This window comes from Balearica regulorum, chromosome 3 (genome assembly GCF_011004875.1).
Source record: "Balearica regulorum gibbericeps isolate bBalReg1 chromosome 3, bBalReg1.pri, whole genome shotgun sequence".
NCBI lineage: Eukaryota > Metazoa > Chordata > Aves > Gruiformes > Gruidae > Balearica > Balearica regulorum.
This window is the reverse complement of record NC_046186.1, coordinates 92,300,931-92,319,923: the sequence shown is the minus strand read 5'-3', so window position 1 is coordinate 92,319,923 and position 18,993 is coordinate 92,300,931. Positions and strand designations below refer to the sequence as shown.

The 18,993-nt window shown below is 57.1% G+C and overlaps 1 protein-coding gene across 5 annotated transcripts in view; it reads right to left on the bottom strand.

Annotated features, from left to right (window-relative positions):
- The window catches only part of SLC29A1 (solute carrier family 29 member 1 (Augustine blood group)), a 33,704-nt gene that overhangs the window by 10,060 nt on the left and 4,651 nt on the right, over positions 1 to 18,993 (bottom strand). The window contains exon 2 of one of the 5 annotated variants that reach the window (XM_075748985.1): positions 16,936 to 17,201. The exons of 1 other annotated variant lie outside the window; for it this stretch is intronic. The gene's annotated coding sequence lies outside the window, so the exon portion shown is untranslated. Of the gene's footprint in view, positions 1 to 3,048; positions 3,176 to 12,285; positions 12,348 to 16,935; positions 17,202 to 18,993 lie in introns of those variants that run through there. 3 more of the 5 variants (XM_075748984.1, XM_075748987.1, XM_075748986.1) reach the window with 3 other exon arrangements.

Sequence of the window (18,993 nt, the reverse complement as noted above, 5' to 3'; positions counted from 1 at the left end):
AAGGGGCAGGGCCAGATGCCTCCCCAGGCTTTACCCTGTCCCCTACATGCGGTCACCCCCCCTGCACAACACGAGAGCGCTCCCGGCAGGAAGGCTGATCTGGGGGCCATTGAGGTTTACCTGCGGGCAGGGAACAAGCCTAGCATGGGTGTGCAAGTTATGTGCAAGCCTGATGGCCGTGACTCAGCTGGAAGATGGGAAACGCTCTGAGACCGCCCGTTTCCTGAGATTTCATGTGCATGCTTAAACTCTTAACCATGCCACTCACGGGTGTGCCAGGGTCCAGAGAACCAGGCTCCTGGGCAGCATCCTGCCTGCCTCCACCTTCAGCCACCAGCTGCGAGGACATGTGCTGGTACTTCACAAGACATATGAGCGTGCGTAATTGTGCACCCTCACCGCAGCACTGGGACAAATGCAAACCTTGCCAAAATAAGGGCAGGTACCCTGGGTCAAATCAGAGGCTGGTCTGTCTCAAAAGCTTGTCTCCATCAGAGGGTAAAAGCAGATACCAAGAAAGGGTAAGAGTGGCACATGCATATACTAACTCCCTGACTGCTCCCCCAGCCTCCGAGCTGGGACGGACTTGGTGTTCCTGTGTTTTGTAGCCTGCAGTGGGTTTCACTTCTGTGAAATCCCTGCTTCCCCCTCTAACTCAGGAGCCTCTAAGCGAGGGCAGCATCTCTGCCGGTGCGCAGGGTCTCAGCTGTGACTCCCTCACCGTCAAAGGGTGGATGAACGTTCGAGTGGCTTCTCCATGCCAGCCACAGCTTTACAGGCCTGGATTGTATCCACCCTACAGCACGTTTTCCAAACAGAAATTCTAGCTCACTTAGTCATCCAGGCACAGCTCCACGCCTTCGGTCCTCCTTGTTGCTTTCTTCCCAGCCTCCCCTGGCTCCCCTCGACCCTTCTGGAGATGCTGGGGCTGGGGGCACACAGGGGCTGCAAGGGGATGAGCAGTGAATTTGAAGAGCGGCACAAGGCTTTCCTGCTTTGCTTCTGCTTTGTCACTCACAAGGATTATTCAATGTGTTTTTATGCACACCAAGATATCCGAAACAGCCCCAGGCCTCACTGCGAGCAGTCAGCTCGGTGTGTAATCTTGTTTGTGCATTTGGGGCTCCCCCCCCCATCTATCACTTGATATTTATCTAAACTGAATTTCATCTGCCTACTGCTGGTGTTCTAATGGTTGTCTGTACTCTTCCTAGCTGGCACTTGTCCCCATGAACCTGAGTAATCCAATCACCTCAGGAAGCCCTGTCATCTCATTGCTCATTCCCTTTTCTAGGTCACTCACGAACGCACTGAAAAAAAACCCAGGACCCAACACCACAATCTCTTTCCACCGCAGAAAGTGACCAGACTCCTACACCCTCCTTCCTGTTTTCATACCAATTACAGAGCCATGCGAGGACCCTCCCTCTTGACCAGCCAGGTCCCTTAAAAACTGGGCTGAAAGCCCTGGTTGAATGTTTTTTGGGAAGCGGCGTGGGCACCACAAACCTAGAGTCCCTACAAAGCGCTGCCCCAGTCTGGGGGCCCCTTGACAGGAGCCTCCCCACCCGCCCGTGGACCCCGTCCCTGTGCAGGCACCCAGGCACCGCAGCAGATTGACCGGTCATCTTTTCCCTGAAGTTCCCTCTAGCTCTTCTTAGAAATGAACGTCACATCTTTTCCTCCTCCCAGTCCCCAAGGGCTGGGGCAGTTGTGAATGAACAACTAGAAGCCACATGTTACAGCCAGCCAGTTCGCCCTCCCTTTCCTTTGCCTTGCCCTAGTGACTTGTTGCTCTTTAGTTTTGCTTTCTAACCTTTCCTTTGCAGATGCTCTGAGGGGTTCCCCAAAAGAAGGTGGAAGAAACTGCTTAGGCTCTTCTGGAGCTTCATCTGGCTTTTCTGCTATGGCCTCTTTTGCTTCGAACCCCTGTCCCTCCAATGGACTGCAGCAGGCTTCCTACTCCTGATGAGCTTTGCAAGCAGTTTCCACCAGAGAGCTGCTAACACTTCCTATTCTTCTTCTTCTCCTTTCTGAGCCCTGCCTCTCTGCAAACAGCCTTGCTGCTCCATCCGCTCCCCCCATCTGCTCTTGCCTGCGTCCTGAGGAGGGAGATCATCGAGTCAGCAGTACGGGGGCATTTCTGCCTCCCCCCTTGCCTCACTGCGTGCAGACAAACCCCTTGGCACCGCAACGGCCTGGCAAGCAGAAAAACCCTCCTGCAAGGCAGCCCGTGCAGCAGGGTCCCTGGGCAACATTTGATCCGCTTCACCTTGCTTCCTCCACTCCTCTGTGGGCAAAAGGAGAGGCAGCTCTAAACCCTCGCTGCCTTTGGGCTTGCGGCGCTTGCAGCCACCACACAAACTCCCCGCAGAGCAGAAGCTAAGGAGGCCGTCCCTTGCTCCCAGCACCCACCTCCGACCAGCTGTTATCTTGGCTGCCGGGTGGCGCAGGGAGGCACGGGGAGGGGAGCATTCAGCCCCACGGTGTGTTTTGAACTATACACACCAGCCAGCTGCAAAGTCCCTTATCTGGAGAGTTCAAGGAGCCCCAGGAGGCTTGTGGGGGGCCCTTGCCCCCAGCAGGTAAAGCAACCTGGCCAGGTAGCAAATTCCCCACGGCTTGGTGGGATTCCAGCGCCGTCCTTGAAGGGCTTCCCACCAGGGAGAGGGGAGCAGGCAGTTGGGGACAGAGCCAGCCATAAAACTCCCCTAGGCAACGCAGCTGGGATTCTTCCACCCACTGCTGAGTCCCCTGAGGCCATGGGCATCCACCTCCCCACAGGGGCTGCTGAGTGGGTTTCCAGCCCTGATGTATCGCTGGCCAGATACCAACAAGGGGTCCCTAACGATGGCAGCCCCCTGATGAACGCACACACCTCTCTCCCCAGCACGTACTGAGTGCACAAGACCAGGCACGCCTGCTCCCCAGCCAAAGAACACCCCTCCAGGCACCCACGCAACCCCCCCAGAGTGAAGACAGGTGCTCCTGCTCAGCATCCCATCAAACACTGTGGGGGACATTTTAACATCACACCAAGAAGCTTACCAGAAGGGCAGGTTGGTCCCAGCCCCTTGCTTCTGGTCACTTCAGGCCACGGGACTGCGGGGACGGCGCAGCCTTGGGAGAGGCCCCACAAATAATCGGGGCAGTCACCTGCTCCAAGGCGGGTGGTGTGGGGGGTGCAGGAGGAGATACAGCGCCTGGGGGCAGGAGGGCCAGAGCTAAGGGGAGATGTAATTTCTGAGGAGACGCCAGAGAGGGAGAGATAAGCTGCTCTCAGGAGCCTGTTTGCAGAGACAGGATTCGTAGGGGCTCTTCCGAGAGCCATTTTCCCTGCTGGCACCCACTCAGGTCACTGTCCCCGGGACAAAAGACCATCCCCTCCAAGCCACAACCCTGACCTGCTTCTCAGCGGGCTGGGGAAGGAGGCACATTTTTCCAGGGCAAGGTTCAGGCTCCATTTGTTGGAAATTTAGACAAATAAAGACCCTTTCTCTCAAGGGCAGAGGGAGGGATTTGCTCAGGGCTTCACTCAAATGCAGCTGCAGAAACCTCCAAAACCAGGCAGAAACCACCTCCAGGACCTGGATGATGCCTCCAGGCAGCTTTCAGCACCTCCAGAGGCTGCCTGGAGGTGGGGAGGGGCAGCGGGATGACCCACTATGGGCAGGCACAGAGGCTCACAGCAAACTCACACTCCTGGCCAAGGCTTCCCATGAGACCGCCATGGGTTTAGGGAAATCCCGAGGATGCTTCTCCTCAGACCTTCATCCTCACATGGCATCCTCTGCAGCCAGCAGCCCCCCAACAGCCCACATCCACAGGGCTGGTCCGAGCCCCCCCAGGGGTGCCGACGTGGGGGGCGGAGGTGCTGCCTGGCTCTGTCCAGGGGCTGTGGGAAGGGGTACTCCCCCAGGGTCGGCCTGGGGGGTTGAGGAGGGAAGAGGCACAATGGGAGGAAGCCACATTTCCGCTTCCCAATGCGGAAAACCCTACAGGACCCCTAGGGAGAAGAACCGGACACCATTAATGTAAAAGTCAGCTGGGAGCAACCAGGAGCCACCAGAGGCGGCCCCAAGTCAGGAACGGGTCCTCCTTGCATGGAGGAGCTTGAGGCTTGCCACAGGCCACCACGTACCCGGACAGCCATGCACGGAGGACAGAGGCAATCCCAACCAAACCACAGCACAAGGCACAGTGCTGGCTCCTGCCTGCCTGCAGCCCCACTCTCCCACAGGCAGGTGACACTCCTTATTTCCACCCAGACGGGTGGGAAGAGGGATGCTCCCTGGTGGGCTGGGTCATTGCTTAGGTAAGACCCCTTGGGGCATGGCTGCCAGATGCATCTCTTCTGCTTTAGTAGAAGCCCAAGTCATGCTCAGGCTTGCTCAAGAGGAATCCCCGTCTGTACATCTGTACAGATAATATCTCAGTCCGCCACACCTTGGGCAGCAGCAACAGTACATCGGAGGGATGGGCTGAGCCTACGGGACCATGTCCCTATTTCCCCTTTGTGTCTGCAGCTGATGGGAGCAAAAGTGAGACCCGTAAAGAGGAAGCACACAGCAAGACAGGACAAGAACAAAACAGCTTGTGGCCACACAAGTCTGAAGATAAGGACTCAATGAATCCATGGGAAGAAATCCAGGGGATAGAGTCCCAAGGCCAGGGAATGAAAGAGGGGCAAGATGAGTTTGTCTATACTCTGCCTTCGTCTGGGCTTGGTAGGGCCATATCTACCAGGAACACGTGGCTACCCCCAGGTCACCGCTCAGGGAGCGGTACCGGAGGGGAAGAGCAGGACTGCAGAAGGCCACCTGCCATTGGTGTCCCCCAGGGCGGTGGGATGGACAGCGGAGAGGATTCCTCCTTCATTGCTTCATGTTCCTGGCCCCAAGACTAAGCTCAGAGCTGGCAGACCTGGGAAGGAGTCAGGCCAGGAACAACACAAGGGACCTGAGCAAGGAGCAACCTGTGGTGAGGGGCTGGGGGAGAAGGATGTGGGCAGCTTATGCTGCAGCCGGAAGGTCCTCAAAACAACCCAGCAGTGAGGGGCAAGGCAGGGGGGGCTATGAAATCACTGGAAAGTTCAAAAGCTCCTCTAAATCCTTCCCCAAGCTATGCATGGAGCCCCCAGCGGGGTAGGCTTGGAGGGCTCAGCTCAACCCCAAACATGCTCCCCCACCCCAAATGCCACTGTGCACTTCATGGGGGCTCTTCTCCCCCAAGAGAGCCCAAGCCCAGGGCTCGCTTGCTCGCCCCAAAAGCACAGCTACTTCTGGAGCAAAACCCTGTGCAGGCTAGTGCAGCTGCAGAGCTGCCCAGGAGAGGAAGGGCAGGAGAAGCTGGCAGCCAACCATCACCAAGGGCACCTGCCCACAGCAGCCTCCTGCCTGCTGCCACCCAGCCCCCTCCCTCACCCCAGGGCACATTTGCCTCCCAGGAGACAGGCTCCATCTTTCCAGCTCTGGCTTCTTCCCTTATGGAGCAGATGCCAGATGGAAGCACGCGGAGCTGGCAGCAGGCAGGACCCCCAAGCTGCTGAAACACGGTGCCCCTGGGCTGTGCTGCTCCCGAGCCCCCAGAGCAGGTGGGAGAGCATCCCCAGGGTGGACAGAGCAAGCCTTGCCCCGGCACCCAGAGGACTCCGAGGTGGTGCAGCAGGCTGCCAGCCCTGCCAGGGAACTGGCACAGGGGCAGAGCCCATTTTGCCACGCTCAGCACTTTCTCAGAGGCTGGGCTGCACAGCTGCTTCCAATTTAGTGGGGTGACAAAGAAACGAAACCAGAGCCAGAACAATATGATCTGTCCCCAGCGTCATCATCCCCCCAGCTCCCAAAATCTGGAGAGGCGATTCCTCCCCACTGACCAGCAGCTCCCTGGCAGAAGCTGGGACGGACATGCAGGGGCCAACCACCGCCAAGCCTGCGGTGGGTTGATGTTGGCTCCATCCTCCGCATGTCAGCTGTGCCCAGTGGCTGGGACAGAAATACAAGGGCTATTTTGGGTCTCCGCAAACCAAACAGCCCTTCCCTTGTAGGCCATGTCAGGAACAGGGTCCCTGGCTGACCGCTGCTTTCAGCATGAAATGTCCGCAGCCCTACTGGGAAAGGGGATGGAGAGCAGGGAAGCAGGTTTTGGCGCCCGCCGCGGTCCCGTGCGGTCCCTCTGCCAGCCGTCTGTCCTGCCAAGAACCCGCTTGGCTGCTTGGACAGCCGCAGCATCTCGCAAACCCTGAACTGGCTTCAGCTGCTAAGTGCAGCCATTTCACAATGGATAGGGGCACAGCAGCTCTGCTCCAGGAGATGGGGCATGTCTGTCACCTCCTTACGCCCACACCCCCTTTGTCCCAGCCAAGGGGCACTCCACGATCCCCAGAAGCAAAAGGAGGGAGAAGGGATGGATGCTCTGGCTGGGTGTGAATTGGGGGCACTCCAGGAGCCACACATGCCTGCATGTTTCCCAGCTGACTTTAAATTAGGCTGAGGGGAAGATGCTGCCTGCTGAGAGCCGGGCTTGCCACGTCCTCGCTCTGCAGCGGCTCCAGAAGAGCCGCGTGGGTCTGTGGACCGAGGAATGGAAAGCCAAGGTGGCAGCACGCCATCAGTGGCGTAGAGCAAGCAAAGGACTTGGAGTAAACACCCAGGGCGGAAACGCCACATCTGGCACCATCTTCCCTCCTCCCTCAACAACTCAGCTTCCCCAAACGGCCTGGCAGGACTGAGGTCTCGCATATGGAGCCAGAGCAAGGCACCTCCTTTGGAGGGAATAAGTCAGAGTCAAAACCTCCCGCTCTTGGCACTGGCCTCAGCTAACCCACAGCAAACAGGAAAATCTTTATGTGAGTAGGATCAGGCAGGAGGAGCCAACAGGAGGTGGGGAGCTCACCCCCGTGTCTGCCCAAACCGCAGCAAAACAGATTCTCCTGCATGACCAACAATAAGCCCAGCCATGAGCAGGGAAAGATCAAGTCACATCCCCTCCAAATTCCAACCTGCAGGCACTGCCGCATCCGTGCAACCAGCCACCACCCAGTGTGCCACAGCCACGAGGTCCTGGGCTGCCTGGGACCCTCAGGGAAACATGGAGACCCCTGTGTGAGAACCCCTGAGGGCTCTGCTCCGGTCAAAATGGCGCTTTGGAGAGGTTGGTGTCAGCTTGCAGGTTCTGCTGGCATCCCAACCTCCCCCACGTCAATTTAGGGAGCAGAGGAGACGAGGGCAGCTCTGAGACGCCCCACCGGGAGACCCGAGGGTACTGTAGCCCCTGATGATGTGGGCTGGCCATCTGGCAAGGCGTCCTGCCAGAGCTAGCCAGGGTGCGTGAGCATGCAGGGATGCTGATGCACTCCCACGGCAATGCTGGGCGCCAGGGACCCAGGGGCTGACCCCTGCTGAAGCAATCCCTTTCTGGCACACCGTATCCCCCTCGCAACCCCGGGGGAAGGAACAGAGGGACAGCTGGTGGTGGACAACTCGTGTTTGTTTATCAACAGCCACGCTATTTACTGCTGTTGGGTTTTGTTTCGGTCAAAGGCTCTTCTTTTGGAGCAAGCCCAGCTGCAGAGCCCAGGCAGGGGGAGCTCAGGGCCGTACAGCATCTCCCTCGACCCCCCTGTGAGGCACAGCTCCTGCCTCCCATCACCCAGGCACCCCGCTACCTCCAGGGTAACAGCCCCGTCCGGGAACACGCCAGCAGATCAATTCCCTGATGTGGTTCACCACACAGTCACACCAGCCTTGGATTGCCAGGAGGAGAGGGTATGAAGACGGGAAGGAGAAGCTGCAGGGGAGGGTGGATCGCTTCGTAATAGCTTGGTTGTGTTGCTGTTGGTCTGCCTCCTCCTATGGTTAATGGATAATGCTCCCACTCTTGTTAGGACAACACGGAGACCTGCCCAACTTCACCATCCTCAGCCGCAGCCCAACACCCTGATGGGCTGAAAGCACTGTGCTCCGCACGTGTACCCTGCAGCAGCAGGCTCCCCAAGAGGGCAGAGGTCTCAGCTGGAGCAAATACCATCGGGGAGCTCATGCACAGCACCGAGGGCGGCTATCTTGGACAAAAAAAATGGAATTGCATCCAACTTGGTCCTGAGGCCAGGAAAAGACAAGGCCTGTCGAAGACAGGGCAGGCAGCTCCTTCAACCCTGAGCCCCTGGCCAGGGCCATGAAAGGAGTTGTGCCACCAGTCCCTCCTGTCTCCCCGAGCTGTTCTCCAGGGATAATCCCCACACCTAAAAGGAAGGAGCTCTTCTCACAAGGGTTTCCCACAAGCAAACCTGTAGCAAAACTCAAACAAGGCTGCCTACCCCAAAGCCCTCACCATCTTTGAGCTCCTCCAGGCAAGCCAACCTTTGGCCACAGGTGTAAATTGGCTCCCTGTCCCTGCATGGTGTTGGTGAGTGGCTGTGCTAGGTGTGATGAAGAACCAGGCAAGGGTGAGGACCACGCTCAGAGCCACAGCATGGGCAGCAGTGGGAAAAGCCAAGCAGGGTGGCCCAAGTGGGATGCCCCTCTCCCCAGCAGCCTGCAGAGGCTAGGGCCATTTCAGTGGCAGTCCGGGGGTGCTGGTACACATTCAGGCTTGCTCTCGGCACAGCAAGCCTGATGACCCAGTCCTGCTGCCATGACTCACCCTCAGGACATGGCTGGAGCAGGCTGCTTGCCAGATGGGAGGCTGAGCACACAACCCTCCAGTCCCACTGCTGCTCCCAACCCAGCCGCATCCCTCCCAGCCTTGTTCTTCTCCACATCCAGCCCCTACCTCCTTCCTCTGTGACTTCCCGGTCCACTCAGTCCATGAATTTCCAGCTGGAAATTTCACAGCGAGCTGCTTTCCCCATCAAGCAAGTCCTAAAGGAAATGAACTAAGGCAAATCGCACTGGCAGTGGTGTGACGGGAAGAAGGTTCTGCAGAAATCTGCCTGATTTCTGCTGGCTGCTTCTGCATGAGCCGGCAGGCAGGCAATAGGTCTCTGCTCCCCTTTGCTCTCAAAAAAAGACAGTCTCCTGGAAAGGAAGCCTGGCTGCGCTCACCCACAGCTTAACTAAGAGGCTGAAAGAGAGCCTCGAGCACTACACCCAGAATGCCAGGCTCACCAATTTGTGTCATGGATAGTGCATGACAGCCACGCATACCCCACTTTTTAGGCATCCCCTTTCTCGAGGATTGGTGAGACCAGGGAAAAGCCTGCTCCAAGCCAGAGCAGGACCAAAATGTCACAACAGTGACGTTCTTCACACCACCAGCATCAGCAATGAAGTTACAAAGGGCTAGCGCTATCCCTACAGAACAGCTTCCCTCATCTCATGGGAGCAACAACCCTCATACACGTTCTTCACGTAGCACCATACCTCCTTTCTCACATGGGGACCCCAGAGCCCATGTACAGCCAATGCCCTGAGCAGCTCTGCTGGGTCTGGAGTGGGAAATGGGGTGCAGTGCTGCACTGCAACTTCAGCTGGGGGCAGCGGGATCCCTCCAGACCTGATGTAACGAAACCCACCCAGGGACTACCCCTGCCCTGCACACTTCTTTCCCTATCCCACATCTTGCACACCGTTAACCTAGAAAGCACTTAGTCTTTATCGCACTGCTTAATCAAATCCTAATAGATGTGTGGCTCTTAAAACCCCTGACTCCTGCCCATTTGCAAATGCCTGTGGCTCACTCCACACGGTGCTTTGCTCCTGAGCTTGCTGGCAGCTGAGTACGAGTTAGCATGGAGCTTGTGGTCCTGCAGCCCCAGCAGCCCCAGTCACAGGGCAGAGGTAGGTGCTGGGGAGCGCTCAGGAAGGCGCAGGGACATGAGCAGAGTTTGCACCATGGGGTCAGTACACAGCTGGCAAAGAACCGCAAGAAAACAACATTCTGCTGATAAGAGTGGGTGTTCCAGCTTCCTTAACACTTGCCAAGGACCTGGATGTTACACACATGAAAACAACTGAGGTCTATATCTATCCCAGAGAAAGCACCAGAGGCTGCCTGTTGGCTTCCCAAAGCCCATGCCTGGTGCCTTCCCATCTGGATAGGGGAGGCAGGTGCTCCTGGGCCGCTCCCCGGCCATGCCTCTGCCAGCAGAGCGGGGAGTGGAGCCAGGCAGAGAGAGGAAGGTGCAGCGTGGGAGTAGGTGAACGGGTGCCTTGTCCTCTGTGCCCTGGCTCCCCCCTAGACACAACAAGGAGAGAGACAGGTCAGGCCAGGGTAAGAACAAAGCCCATGGCTCATCTTCCAAGAGGAAGAGGCTCATTAATACCTCCCAGCCCAAGATAATGAGAGCAGGGATGCCATGATGGGGAAATTATGCCAGTAGTTAATTACACAGCTTGGAGAGGAAGGGAGAAGAGGGACAACTGCGGGATGGAGGTGCCACACTGCCCTGTGTACTGGCACTACATTTGCTGGTTCAGGCTGAGTGAATTTCTTCATCCTACCAAGTACAACATAGGCCCTCTCCTCTCATCTGTGCTAGCTGAGGGAGGAACAGCCACTCTGCAAACCATTTTCTGGGCCCTATGTTACAGCCCCCAGTGCTGTACAGGAAGTGCCTCTGCCCTGTGAAGGCCTTCCTGGTGAGCCAAGAGCAAGCCTATCCATCTTTTCCAGGAGCAAAAGGCAATGGCAGGAGCAGGAAAGCTCCAGAGGGCACACATGTGGTGTGTGCACTGCACTGACATGGTATCAATGGCCCATGAGCTGCACCTGGACAACCAGCAAACCCCAGAGAAAAGCATCCCTGCCTAGTCACATTCTGAGATAGCTTTGTAGTGAAGGCAGGCTTGAGGGAGCCCGAGGCTGTCCAGCAGCTCACAGGGACTGGCGAGCGGAAATGATGCCGCCAAGCCGGGATGTGGTACAGGAGGAGAGTGGGATTTCCCATGTCAGCATTCACAGAAGTCCCTCGATTGTATCAGCTCGCAAGAGGCAACTGAGGGGCCGTCGGGCTTCTTCCTGCTTTGGAGCAGCCGGGAAGTACATCCAGCTGTGGCCAACAGCTGTACAAATTCCTCCTGCAGCCCCTAGCCCTGGGGAATCTACTGGGCTCAAGGATACAGGCTCACTTGTCTGCAATCACACAGACCCAGAGCTTGGCCACTGCTGCCTTCCCACACAGGCCGCAGTCCCACAGCCTGTTCCCGAGAGGCTGATGGGAATGCTGGTGAGTACAGGCAGGGACTGTGTTGGTCTGGCAGTATTAGCACCTAGCAGGGGTGAGAGACTCAGATTTAAATACAGGGGGGGAAGGACAGCACAAAAGGGCTCCACACAGAGCTCTCAGCACTCCTGCCTGGACCAGGCTCTCTTAGCTGGTTTGCTCAGCAATAGACAGAAATGCTTACTGAAATCTTCCACAGCATCCCACAGCCAACTCAGAGCATTTTCTTGAGCAGGACCTAGAGCAACCCCATCCCAGCAGCTTTGCTGCCAGCCAACGAGGCTCTGCCCCGCTGCTCGCACAGCAGCACATGGCGCCCAGCCCACGTGCCTTCCAGCGGCGCAACCCACACCAGGCTACTGCACCCCAGCAGCCACCATCATGAACACACACAAGTGCTCAGCGGAGGTGCGTATCCCTGCAGCTGGAGGACCGCTGCATGAACCCCTCGGTGAAGTCCTGCATCCCAGGCACCAGAGTACCACCACGCTTCACATCCCCAAACCCACATGCTGGCCACTCCTCATCCCCAAAACCACACGCTCGCTCTCCTTGGTAGTAACTACAAAAGGGGGTTTAGGAGTTGCTGTGCGAGGCAGCAAGGAAAAAAATACACCCCCCCATCCCAAAAGGCAGCATCTTTGCATCACCCCCCTCCCCACGCTGCGGCACCGGATCCTGAGCTTGCAAACCTCCTCTCCCCCCCGAGGCTCCTAGCAGCGTTTCAAAACTGCCGGGTGCGTGGGTTCCCCACGCACCCGGCAGTTTTGAAACGCTGCTAGGAGCCTGGGCAAGGGAATCCAAGCCCAGCGACTTTAAGCCAATACCTTAAAAACAGGCACCCACCGCTGGCCCCCCCCCAGCTCCTCGCCGGCCCCGAGGCCTCCTGTTGCCGCTACGGATAGGAAATCACCCCCTTCGCTCCCTCCCGCCTTACAAACCCCTCCTCCTCTTTTTGCCGCCTTCAGCACCACGCGGTTCCCGCGTGGGGGAGACGGCGGGTTCCCCCCCAAACCCAACCCAACCCCCCCACTGCTGCTGCTCCCCGGGGGGGGGAAGAACGGGTAAGAAACGCCGCGACCTACCCGTGGGCAGCGGTACCCACCCCCACGGGTGAAACCCACCTGCACCACGCTCTCCCACGCCGTGCCGCGCCGCTTACTGGCCCCGGCCCTGCCTTTTATCTTGCCCGCCTCTGGCTCCCCTCCCTCTCCACGCCTCCCCACGCCGGTCCTCCCAACCCTGGTGCTTTAGCAATGCACGGCCGTGGTGAAAGGAGAGAAAATTCCGCCCCCCCCCCCCCCCCCGCTACGCTCCTAAGCTCCACCTAGCTCCGGGTTTACAGTAATACCCATGCATTAGTAAATACTATAGCTCTAAAGGGAGCTATACATTATATTATGGCTCTAAATGGAGTGTGAACTGGCCCCGTTCGCTAGGTCCGTCACTTGTCCCCCGTGCTGCATCCTGATCCAGACAGAAACCTCTGCTGGCAGTCACCACTTATGGGTGTAAATATATACATGGGTGTGGGTGTGGGTGTGTGTACATATATATATATATAACTACCTTGGGTTGCAGAGAGGATTGAAGACAGCTTTTTGCACTGTGCATTCATGGTGGTGCTACCCGGGAAGGCAGAAAATGTGCAGATCCCTCTGAAATTTAGCAGTTCCCCTGTACCCAGATGATATAAATATCGTGCGTATGCAGTATCCAAAGGGCAGACGTGGCCTCTAAGCTGTTTTTCTTCAGGCTGCCCGTCTCCAGGCTCCTATCTCTCTGGAGTAGGTATCTCCTCCACTGTGATAAAAGCCTGTTTTTGTGCTTAAGTGCCAAGGTGCAGTAGGACTCGGGGTACTTTGTCCCCCAGCAAAGGGGAATGCACCTGAATTTAACCTCATATCTGGGTGGTTAAACGATTTGTAGAAATCTTTTTTATGTTGCTCAATGTTTCAAGGTGCTTCCGCCGGGAGCACAGGGCCCTCCTGGCTCTCTCTGTCCACGTATGACATGCGGCTGCAGGCAGCGGCACCAGGAAGTCCCTGCAGCAGCTTTGACTGCGAAAGCATTTGCTCCATTAATAAACAGCCTCAGAAAATTCTCTGCAGACAGTGATCGGTTTGGATTAGAAATTAAAGCAGAAGTTAAAACACACCTGAATGCTCTGGCAGATTCCCATCCTCACTATCTCTCAGCAAGATGCTCCATAACACACATCTCCCTGCAGAATCCAAACACCAAGCTTTTATTTTAAAACAGGCCTTCAAAACATCAATGTGTAAGCAAAAAATCCCCAAAGTCTGAGAAAAAGGCAGTGGGGACAGGGGTGAGACAGCTACTGGTGCTTTCTGAGACACAATGATGACACTGGACTGTCATCCTCAGGAAGCAACTTCTTCGCTGTCCTGCTCGGTAGCAGCCTCAGCCACTGGATCTCTCCCCCTGCGCTGGTGGTAGGTACTTGTTGAGATTATGGGTGCAGGGTGCACTGGCAACATGAAGTAAGCAGCAGACAATGTTGTCAGATAGTAAGACAGGAGGCTCTTGTCTTAAATGTAAGATTCATATCAGATCAAATCAAATTTAAAAGCTCCTATCTCCAATTAAGCTCCTACTGCATCTCCCAGGCAATGACGGATCCAAGCCCAGGGCCTGCCTTTCTTTAGCCCGCTTTCCCTAAGCCTTTCCAATCCTGAAGGTCATCTACTGGGTGAACTGCAATGCAGGCAAACCCTCTCGCCTCGCCTCTGCCTCTCCCTTCCCTCCTTCGACCCCAGCATAAAGGGAAAACCATGAACCAAGATCACTTCAAAATGGGGGGGGGGGGGGGGGGAAGCAAAATAGAAGAGCAAGGTTGCCTGCTTTGTGATGTCTCACATCACCTCCTCTCTAGCTTTGAGATGTGCCAGAGCCCCACAAGTCCCCATAGCAGTCCCCAGGACCTCGATGCCGTGGCACCTCGGGCCCCGTGTTTCCCCTCGAGATGTGCACGCTCACTGCTCGGCAGCATTGAGTTAAAATTTGAACATCGCTACAATTTTATTTTTCTATATAAGCTCCAACTTTAGCACAAGCTAAAAGCTGCGGGAACTGATCCCCCAGGGACTCCCAAGCGCGGGGTCCAGACCAGCAGTGCCCAGCCGAACCACCACCCTGCTTCCAGAAGCCAGGACAAGGCTCTCAGCATGATTAAGAGCCTCAGATCTTGTCAGGAGGAGAAACACCGCAAAATTTACCTTTGAGTGGATATTCCAGGAAGTCTCCACTTCAGGATGGGGTGGGTGGGTGTAGCTGCTGCCTCACCCCAGGCTTTCAGCAGCCGGGTGCGGAGCACTTACCATCCCCAAAGTACTGGATTAAATGTTCTCTAATTCGCAGCTCCGGTCCTGTCCCCACAGCCACTCCCCCCCCCCAGCACTGGAATCAACATCTCTCAATAGAGACGTCTCTCAGTGGAGACAGGGACTTTGAAATCCATTAGCGCTGAACGGCGTGGCAGCCGCTGGTGACCGCAGGCAGACAGGAGGCCAGCAGATATACCGAGGGGAGGCGAGGAGAAAGGCAGCTTCCAGCTCCTAGGTACAGCACGTGCCGCCGGCTGCTTCTCTGCACAGACCTGCGCACCCACCCACCACCGACTCGCAGGACGGGTTCTAAGGATGTCTTCCTTTGGGCAAGCAGGAGACCTGGAGTGAGCAAGACTAAGGCTGAGAGAGAGCGTCCATTAAAATCCAGCCCGGGCTGGTGCAGGAGAGAAGAGGTTTGACCCACAGGTCTTGTGTCAGGAGAGGCACTTCAGCCTCCCGGGGAGCACGTCTGTCCTCAAGAGCGATGCACCATCCTTGGGCTGCGTGATGCCAACACCGGCATGCGGTCTCAGGGGGATGCACCTCCTCCGTGAGGGAAGGTGACAAATCGCACAGCCGGTGACAACTCAATTATTGCCCCGCAAACACGAGCCCTTGCTGAAGGGCCAAGCTGCCTTGCTTTGTCTGGATGGGATGCTCCCAAGTGACTGTCATGTTATCGTCTTCGGCTTTGCGAGTATAATAACAAGCCTCCCCGAAGAAGCAAACAGCTACGGAAACTGTTTCTGCTCCAAACTGGAAACAGCTGGTGCTTTGCCCAGCACTGGTATTGGGCTCGCCACTGTACACCACCAGTATGACACACAGAGCTAGATGTTTCTCCTCTGTGTAACTTGGGCAGGGAGAAAAGGCAGTCTCGAGCGGGGCCCGGGGGCTTGTTGCTCTGCCACCCTCTCCATCCCTGAAGCAGCAGCATGGTGCCAAAATACGCTGCTGCTGTTGGCAGATTGCTTTTCTCCCCAGAGCTCAGGGAGACGGCAGAGCCCTGCTTTCCTGGAGGAAGACAGACAGCGAAGCCTCTCCCTTACATAAGGCTGGGAGTACCGAGGACATGCTCCTCAGGACATGCTGATGGGGTGCCCAGCCCTTCGAATTTTCTTTCTGAAACCTCAAACTTGCACCACAGGCATTGCGACACCATCACCTGGAGCCCAATTTGTACCCTCTGCTCAATGCTAGTGCGTAACTAACAGGCGAAGTGCTCTCCCTTCAGAGACACTTGCTGCCAAACCTTTCACAAAAGCCGTTTTTTTTTTGTTTTGTTTTGTTTTCCTCTTGTAGCAATTCCCTGCTTCAACTAAAGCGATGAAATCCAAAAGGGGAAAGCAAACAAACAGCTGGTTTGGAAAGCAAAAGCAAAAAGGGAGATTTATTCCAGGCTGTGGGTAATGCATTCTATGAGCTGAAGGAATATTTTCCGTGCCTCTTGGGCAATATTTGAGTTTCAAGGCCTGAGGAGTTAGGCAGCATTTGCAGGCACTTAATGTCTCCAAGATCCTTTATACTTGGCACTCGCATCAATGTTTTCCTTGGAGATTTGCAAGCACTTTGCAACCACACATTAATTAACCCGCCAGCCCTCCACTACAATGAATTTTCCCTTTCCCTCTAACGTGACTGTGCTAGGGGCAGGAGAAACTGAGGCACGGCGAGGCCATCAGCAGGGCTGGGGTGGAGGGAGCTGCACACCACCCAACTCCTCTTTCCATTGCAGAACCGCCCTGCCTTTTGCAAGCATGACCCATGGCGACAGCGTTTCCCTCCGTCGGATGCTGCTCACCCCATCCCGGAGGAAGGCACTGGCAGCTCAGCTCAGAGAGCCTCTGCGCCGGCCGTCAGCGCCACGGAGCAGAGAAACAGAGAGCCAGTGTGTTTAGATGGCAGAGCGGGCGGGCAGGAGTGGGGTGGCAAGCAGATTAGCAGCCGTATCCGATTCTCTGCACGTGTGACAAGGCAGCAGAGCACAGCCGGGTTGGGAAAGGGGGAGAAGGGGCATTTTAATCAGTCACATGGAAGGAAACACAGAAGATGCTGGACCTCTGTCAAGTGCCAGCAGGTTATTAACCTATTAGCCAATGGGGAAAAAACCAACACTACAGGCTCCTGGGAATCCAGTTATAATGAGACTGCAATGATCCTGGATGCTTTGATAGTCAACAAAGCATCTCAGCCTGTTGCTGAGATCAGCGAATGGCTCAGGGACCGTTTTAGTTTTACTGTTCCCTCGCTGGCTCTGGCTGACCCTGGAGCAGAGTCCTGGCTGCAGAGCTGCTGACAGACCCTTTTTGGGGTGGGGAGTTCTCCGGTCATTGCTCACAGGGCTCCCGATGGTGACCCCCCAGAACCTCAGTGCCTTGGCCTGCGTTTCGGGATAAGAGGTGGGAGGGCAGAGGCGACGCTCACCTGATGGCCTGAGCCTGGCTGGGACGAGGTGGAGAAGGAGCCCGCTGCGATCCCCTCCCGAGCTCTACCCGTGGCACGGAGATCCAGCCGGGCACGTCACCGCTCGCAGGGGGCCACGCAGATCTCCAGTGCGCCACTGTCCTTCTGCTTCCTCGCACAACCCGACCTGCCAGGATAAAGTCAGGCAGCAGCCTGTGACTTCTTCACTAGTGGGCTGAGGGCAGCAGGAGCTCACTGCCAGCAGAGGAGCAGCCGTGGGTGAAAAGCTGCGAGGAGAGGCAGGGGAGGGGGAGGAACTTGCTGCCCATCGGCCCCACCGCCTCCCCACATACAGCATCCCCCCTCACCGGTAACACCGAGATGCAACAGGGTGACACCGCTACCCCCAAAGCACTCGCAGCCCAGAGACGCAGCAGGGAAGGGCCTTGGCCCCGAGCGTCTCCAGCCCGTTGGTGGGGCCGAGGGTGTTTTCCAGCTGGGCAAGCAGAAACAAGCTCCATTGTCTGCTGGGCAGGCACAGCTCAGCAAGGGGCCTGGGGCACCCGTGGGGCTCCCGGGCGCTGGTGTGGGTGGTGAGGTCCAGACAGGCTCCAGCCCCTCTCACACTGCCGGCGGGGAGGGCCTGGTGCCCTTTGGGGAAGCAGCATCTTTGGGACAGCAGCATCTTTGGGACCTGTGGCATCTCCCAGCTGGTATGCTGGGGGAGGGGGACACAAACCCCTCTGCGCAAACCACTGCTGAGGGTCTCCTGTCCCCACCACCTCCTGGGTGCGATCCTTCCCGCAGCAATCTGTCCCTCCTCCATCCCCATCCCTCTGCCTCCCTCTCCGTGCCCTGCACATCTTCCCGCCCTCCTTGCACCAGCTGCACCTCTGCTGCCCTCTCCTCAGCTCCAGCTGCCCGTTTGCTTACTCTTACAAGCATTTACTGCCTAATGACACCAATTAGCCACTGGGTGGCTAGTTATTGTGACAGCTGCACAGCCGCCCTTCAAGGGTGAAATCTTACCCCCGCAGCAGGCAGCTTCCACCTGCCAGGGACCGAGCTGAGCCCTTGCTAAACTCAAGACACACAGTGCGGGCTCCCATTTGTACTGGAGGAGCCAGGGTTAACCCCTGGCATGGCAGCAGGCAGGAATACCCTGCAGCATTCAGAAGTGGCAGCCCTGGGCCACGCCAAACACCCTGTCACCCTGTCGTGGTCTCACGCCGGGTGTCCTTGGCGGAGGATGGAGCTGGCATGGGTGGAGGGAGCCACACTATAGTCAAGGTCATCCGGCCCATTGAAGCGGTGCCGGGGACATGTCCCCCTCCTTGGCTGGCAGCACCAGCCTCCCGCGACGGAGCAGAGCCATTGAGGAAGGAGCCGGCTGGCACCCAGCCACTCTCGTAAAACGCCACAGGGGAGCTGCGGGCAGCTGGGAATGAGGGAACCTGGCAGGAGGAAGGGGGTTGGCAGCCACTGTGCGGTTCCGCTGCCCCCTGCAAAGCCCATCCACACCCCAGCAGAGCCAGGTTCCCAGCAGCTCCCTCGATCTCCAAGCACCATCTAAAAGGCAGAAGACTTTCTGGAGGATGGCTGAATCCCAGCCCCAAGGGATAGCCTGAAGCCATGGCTCCACCTCAGCCTTCCCGAGGCACCTTGGTGGCAGTGGGTAGAGCCATGCTCTGGCTCTTGGGGAGTGCTGCTGCAGCCGGAGGCTGCCCACCCTGCACAGTGGGGCAGGGGCAAGGTGCCCACCTGCTCTCCCAGCCAGCGCACTCCCCGAGGGGGCTCTGTGGCCACTGGCACTATGGGGACTGTGGCACATGGCCACCTGCAGAGATGAGGGCTCCAAACAGAGCCCCAGGAGCTCTCACGGCTGTGCTGGCCCCGATCTGTGCCCAGCCCAACAGTCGCTGGCTGGCATGGAAGAATTCAGCTCTGTGCAAACGTCTGGCACGGCTGACTAAATCCTGTTTGGAGGCTAAGCCCGTCTCGTCATGCTTTCCCCCTTGTGCGAATCAGTGGTGGAGCTGTGGCTGAATGCTCCCACACACCCCCAGGGAGGTCTCCAGG